The sequence below is a fragment of the Ursus maritimus genome, unplaced genomic scaffold (genome assembly GCF_017311325.1).
Source record: "Ursus maritimus isolate PB19 unplaced genomic scaffold, ASM1731132v1 scaffold_7, whole genome shotgun sequence".
NCBI classification, from domain to species: Eukaryota; Metazoa; Chordata; class Mammalia; order Carnivora; family Ursidae; genus Ursus; species Ursus maritimus.
In genome coordinates, this window is record NW_024426885.1 from 35,580,354 (window position 1) to 35,587,293 (window position 6,940).

The window sequence follows — 6,940 nt, forward strand, 5'->3', positions numbered from 1 at the left end:
CTTTGTTGATTTTTAAATTGCTATTTTTTTATTGTTCAGTTGTAAGAGTTCTTTATATTTTGAATACTAGACCTTATCAGATATATAAGTAAGGCTTTCTAATATTTAGAAATACAGTCTGACCTTACATTTTGACCTGGCAATAGGAATACATAGGGGTTTCAGGTGAGATTAATCAAAACACTCAAGATCACAGCCTTGAAATGGTAGTCATAACACACTGATATATTAATGTTTTTCAATGCCTCATTATAATTCTTGGCATAGTGGTAGTGCCTTAGGATAAATTAATTAGCACTTATACAGAATTAGTATTTTAGGGAAAATTTGAGGGGCTCTTCATTAAAGGAACTATGGACTTTGGGTTCTTATTAAAAGATCAGTACTTTAAAGATTCAGTGATCACTCTACCTTATAATTCCTCTTGAATTTTTTAAAGATACACATCACTTTGCAACTCATAGGTCATAATGTTTTCCAATAAAAGTAATTTGTTTTCTGGGGGTATCCTCTTTTACTCCTTTGAAGTTACAATAATATTATGTCATTTATCTCATAATCTTTTTCTTCTTATACATTTGTCACTCAAATACCCTATCAATTATTGGATAGTTTTCTCTCTGAACATTAACTCCTACCAGGATATACTTCTCTTTTTAAAATAGTTGTGTGGATGGTTTTTATCATAAACCCATATTCTTCTGTAAATTTTAAAGCACAAAAGAATTTATAAAGGCAGCTTGGCTCTAAACATTTCTCCAACATCTTTTTTTACCCTTGTTTCTAGGAAATTGATACCGATTTCGAGTTAGTTAAAAGCCTAATGGAAGAGGAGTCTGGAAGTTTTTGAAACATCAGGTTAAGAAACTATTTCACATTTGTGTTTATTGATAATTAAAAAGAGTGTGCTGTATCACAAAATAAAATTGTTTATTTGCTTTAAGTAGATTTCATTTTTTGTTTGAAATATATATGTCATAGTTTTAGTATATAGTATTTATTTTTGTAACACTCCAAAGAAAAGACTTTGACCCAACTAAGAGGGTTTTTTTTAAAGATTTTATTTATATGAGAGAGAGAGAGACAGCATGTGTATGAGCAGTAGGGGGGTCAGACAGGGAGAGAGGGAAAGAATCTCAAGCAGACTTTGTACTGAGTTTGAACCCCGACGTGGCTTGATCTCACAGCCCTGAGATCATGACCGGAGCCAAGAGTTGGATGCTTAACCAACTAAACCACCCAGGGTGCCTCCAAGAGGTTTTTTGTTTTTGTTTTTTGTTTTTTAATGCTCTTTCCTCATTTAAGGACAAGAAAAGTTAAATCTTCACTATGATCTATGAAAAGTATTTTTCTTAAACATTAGCTGTAGGGCTATTGGTCTCTTTTAAGTAGAGGGGTATGTGTGTGTGTGTGTGTGTGTGTGTGTGTGTGTGTAAGGAAGGAGGACAGAGAGAGGGAGGAGAAATTAATTAGCATTAAATTTGAGAACTTATCACAAATTATTGGTAAGATAATGGAAGGTATTATTTGGCAGTCTTTAAAAAAATCTCCGTTAAAAGATCTCTTGAAACTAAGTTAAAATAGATGCGTAAGCTATGTCTATAAAATCTTGGATTCTTTGGGGTGGAATAATGATATATTGTTACAAGAATTGTGCCCCGGGTTACTTCTTTTATTTCCTATTTTTACTTCCTGGCTACCTCAGCCTTGATATGTTCATTTCCTGCCTTCTGAGAAGGCCAGCCAGCCTAGCAGAGCTCTGCTGTCTTTAGCCTACTCTTCTTTACCTTGAAACGTTCAGTTTTCAGGTAGAGGAGAATCACAGTTTCCATCAAGCCAGTATCACTGTTGAAGATTTGAGGTAAATACGCTCCCTCAGTCACTGTTGGATGCCAACTTTTTTTTCTCTCTTTTTTTATCTGAAGATATAAGTCTAGTGACTTCTTTTTCTGGCATTCCTAGCTTCTTATAGTTTCAGCTTAACATTTATTGACTACTGTGTTAAGCAGGCCTTTACTCTGGATTATATAAATCAGTCCTCACAGCAGTCAGTAGAGGGTGTTGGTTATTATTTACCCATATTTTACAGATGAGGAAAAGCGTGAGGATCAGACAGATCAAGTAATCAGTCAGAAGTCACACAGCCGTCAACTGATAGGGATTAAATTTGAACTCCGTCCATTTGACCCAAGAGCTTAAGCATTTCACCATTGCTGCTTGCATCTTACATATACTTGTATCATACCTGTAAGATAAGCCATTATTAATCCTGTCTTACAAATGAGAACAACAACGCTCGTGAAAATGGGCTAAGCTGACCACAGTCACACAGCTAACACTGACCACTATAATAAATTTTGTGTTAGACTTAACAATATTCCTTTATATCTCAATTTTTATTCTGTCTCTCTTCCTTTAAGGTTTTACTTTTCTACTTGCTAAATATATAATTCTTTATATTTGTAGGACACCTTACAAGTGATTCAATCAGCCGCTTCAAATGGTCCTTCTGTTTCTGGTTATATGCAACTTTATTTCAATCTCTTTTTCCAATTCCAACTTATCACTGACCATCTGGGATTTATTTTATTTCCTCTTGACTTGTAGCAAAAATATACTGCATATTTTTTATAATACTTATAAAATTTTTTATTATGTTATGTTAGTCACCATACAGTTCATCCTTAGTTTTTGAGTAGTGTTCCACGATTCATTGTTTGTATAACACCCAGTGCCCATGCAATACGTGCTCCTTAATACCCATCACTGGCCTATCCCATCCCCACCCTCCCCTCTGAGGCCCTCAGTTTGTTTCCCAGAGTCCATAGTCTCATGGTTCATTCCCCTTCTGTTTACCCCCTTCATTCTTCCTTCCTTCTCCTACCATCTTCCTCTATTTCTTATGTTCCATAAATGAGTGAAACCTATATGAAATTGTCTTTCTCTGCTTGACTTATTTCACTTAGCATAATCTCCAGTCCCGCCATGTTGCTGCAAATGTTGGGTAATCATTCTTTCTGATGGCTGAGTAATATTCCATTGTATATATGGACCACATCTTCTTAATCCATCATCATGTTCAAGGGCATCTCGGCTCCTTCCAATTTAGCTATTGTGGACAATGCTGCAGAACATTGGGGTGCATATGGCCCTTCTCTTCATCGTCCTGTATCTTTGGGGTAAATCCCAGTAGTGCAATTGCTGGTCATAGGGTAGCTCTATTTTAACTTTTTAGGGACTCCACCTGTTTTCCAAAGTGGCCACCACTTGCATTCCCACAACAGTGTAAGAGGGATCCCCTTTCTCCATCATCCTCTCCAACATTTGTTGTTTTGCCTTGTCCATTTTGCCATTCTAACGGGTAAGGTGGTATCTTAGGTGGTTTTGATTTGAATTTCTGATGCTAAAGATTGTTGAACATTTTTTCATATGTCTGTTAGCCATTTGTATGTCTTCATTGGAAAAGTGTCTGCTTAATCTTCTGCCCATTTTTGTTTTGATTATTTGTTTCTCGTGTATTGAGTTTGGAGTTCTTTGTAGTTGGATACCAGTCTTTTTATCTGTAGTCATTTGCAAATATCTTCTCCCATTCCGATGGAGCTGCCTCTTAGTTTTTGTTTTTTTTACTGTTTCCTTGGTGTGCAGAAGCTTTTATCTTGATGAAGTCCCACAAGTTCATTTTTTTTTCTTTGTTTCTTTTGCCTTGAGAGATGTGTTCATGAAAAAGTTCTGTGGCGATGTCAAAGAGGTTCAGCCTATGTTCTCCTCTATGATTTTGATGATTCCTGTTCACATGAGTCTTTCAACCATTCGAGTTTATCTTTGTGTATGGCTGAGAGAGTGGTCAAGTTCATTCTTTTGCATATAGCTGTCCATTTTCCGCCACCCTTTTTATTGAAGAACTGTCTTTTTCCATTGGATGTTGTTTCCTGCTTAGTCAAAGATTAGTTGCCCAATAGAGCCGAGGGTCCATTTCTGGGTTCTCTATTCGTTCCATTGGTCTATATGTCTGTTTTGTGCCAGTACCATGCTGTCTTTGTGATCACAGCTTTGTAGTATAGCTTGAAATCAGGCAACATGATGCCCTCCAGCTTTGTTCTTTTTCAGTTCTTGGCAATTCGTGGACCTTTTCTGCGTTCCACACAAATTTAAGGGCGTTTGTTCCACTTCTTTGAAAAATGTCATTGAGTTTTGACGGATGCATGAAAGTGTAGATTCGCTCTGGGTAGCAAGACATTTTAATTGTTTATTCTTTTGATCCATGAGCATGGAATTTTTTCCATCTTTTGTGTCTTCTTCAATGTCTTTCAGAGTGTTTGTAGTTTCTAGGATATAGATCCTTTAGTCCTCGGTTAAGACGAGATATCGTATGATTTTTGGTGCTATTTAAATGGAATATTCTCTAATTTCTCTTTCTTCAGTCTCATTGTTCGTATAGAAATGCAACTGATTTCGAGCATTGATTTTGTATCCGCCACATTACTGAATTGCTCTATAAGTTCTAGTAGTTTGGGGGTGGAGTCTTTGGTTTTCATATAGGAGTATCATGTCATCTGCGAAGAGAGACAGTTTGACTCTTCTTGATCTATCTTGCCTAAAGTTATTATTTAGACATGGAAAGCAGGAGGTGAAGGAAGCAGTTACAGAGGAGCTGAGGGGTGATGACCCTGATTTAGGGACGCTTGTCCTGTTTATTGCTTTTGCAAGGATTCTAGTACTTGTTGTAATAATGGCAAGATGGGCATCCTTGTGTTCCTGATCTTAAGGGGAAAGGCTTTCAGCTTTTCCATGAAGAATGATATTCGCTGTCAGAGATTTTCATAGATGTTTTTATGAAATTGAGGAATGTACCCTCTATCCCTACACTCTGAAGGGTTTTAATCAGGAAAAGAATGTGTATTTGTCAAATGCTTTTTGCATCAATTGAGAGGATCATATGGTTCTTGACTCTTTTCTTGTTGATTGTCTATCCACTGATCGATTTTAAGTTGAACACCCGATCCCAGGGATGAATCCCACTTGGTCGTGATGGATAATCCTTTAATGTACTGTTGGATCCTATTAGCTAGGATCTGTTGTGGATTTTGGCAGTCCTATTCATCAGGGATATCGGCCTTAATTCTCCTTTTTGATGGGGTCTTTGCCTGGTTTGGGATCAAGGTATACTGCCTCAGAATGAGTTTGGTAGTTTTCCTTCTGTTTCTATTTTTGAAACAGTTCAGGAGAATAGGTATTATTTCTTTCTTTTGAATGTTTGGTAGAATTCCCAGTGATCCAGTCAGGCCCTGGACTCTTGTATTGGGGAGGTTTTTGATCACTGCTTCAGTCTCTTCATAATTAATCAGTCTGTTTAAATAATCAATTTCTTCCTGTTTCAGTCTTGGTAGTTTATAGGTTTCCAGGAAGCATCCATTTCTTCCATGTTGTTTAATTTATTGGCATAAAGCCGTTGATAAAAGTTTCTAATGATCCTTCCTATTTCATTGGTGTTGGTCGTGATCTCTCCCCTTTCATTCATAATTTTATTCATTTAGGTCCTTTCTCTATTCTTTTGAGTAAGTCTGGCCAGTGGCTTATCGATCTTATTTATTCTTTCAAAGAACCAGCTTCTAGTTTTGTTGATCTGCTCTACTGTGCTCCTGGTTTCGAATTCATTGATCTCTGCTCTAATCTTGATCACCTGCCTTCTCATGCATGGGTTAGGCCTGTTCTTCTGTTCCAGGTCCAGCTTCTTGAGGTGAGAATATAAAAACTGCATTTTAGATTTTTCTATTCTTTTGAGTGAGGCTTGGATGGGTGTGTATTTTCCCCTTAGGACCGCCTTCGCAGTGTCCCATAGGCTTTGGACCAATGTGTTTTCATTCTCATTGGTTTCCAAAAATTGCTTAGTCTCATTTTTAATTCCCTGGTTTACCCAATCATTCTTAAGATTTTATTTATTTATTCGACAGAGAGAGACAGCCAACGAGAGAGGGAACGCAAGCAGGGGGAGTGGAGGAAGCAGGCTCCCAGCAGAGGAGCCTGATGTGGGGCTCGATCCCAGAACACTGGGATCACGCCCTGAGCCAAAGGCAGACACTTAACGACTGAGACACCCAGGTGCCCCAACCCACTCATTCTTAAGCAGGATGGTTCTTAGTTTCCAAGTGTTTGAGTTTCTTTCAAATTTTTCCTTGTGATTGAGTTCCAGTTTCATAGCATTGTGGTCTGAGAATATGTAGGGAATAATCTCAGTCTTTTGGTATTGGTTGAGACCTGTTTTGTGACCCAGTATATGGTCTATTCTGAAGAAAGTTCCATGTGCATTTGAAAAGCGTGAGTATTCAGTTGTTCTGGGGTGTAGTGTTCTATATATATCGATGAGGTCCATCTTGTCCAGTATGTCATTCAAAGCTCTTGTTTCTTTGTTGATTTTCTGCTTAGGTGATCTGTCTATTGCTGAGAGTGGAGTATTGAGGTTCCCTACTATTAACATATTATTATCTATGTGTCTCTTTATTCTGGTTAAGAGTTGGCTTCTGTATCTTGCTGCTCCCCTGTTGGGGGCATAGATATTTATAATTGTCATATCCACTTGTTGGATACATCCTTTAAGAATAATATAGTGTCCTTCTGTATCTCTAACTACAGTCTTTAGTTTAAAATCTAATCTGTCTGATATGAGAATTGCTACCCCAGCTTTCTTTTGAGGTCCATTGGTGTGAAAGATGGTACTCCATCCCTTTACTTTCAGTCTGAATGTATCTAGGTTCAAAATGAGTCTCTTGTAGACAACAAATGGATGGGTCATGTCTTTTTATCCAGTCTGCAACCCTGTGGCATTATGGGAGCATTTAGGCCATTCACATTGAGAGTGATTATTGAGAGATATGATTTTAATGATGTCATGTTGCCTGTGAAGTCTTCGTTTCTATAGATTGTAAATTTCTGTTCTGTATCA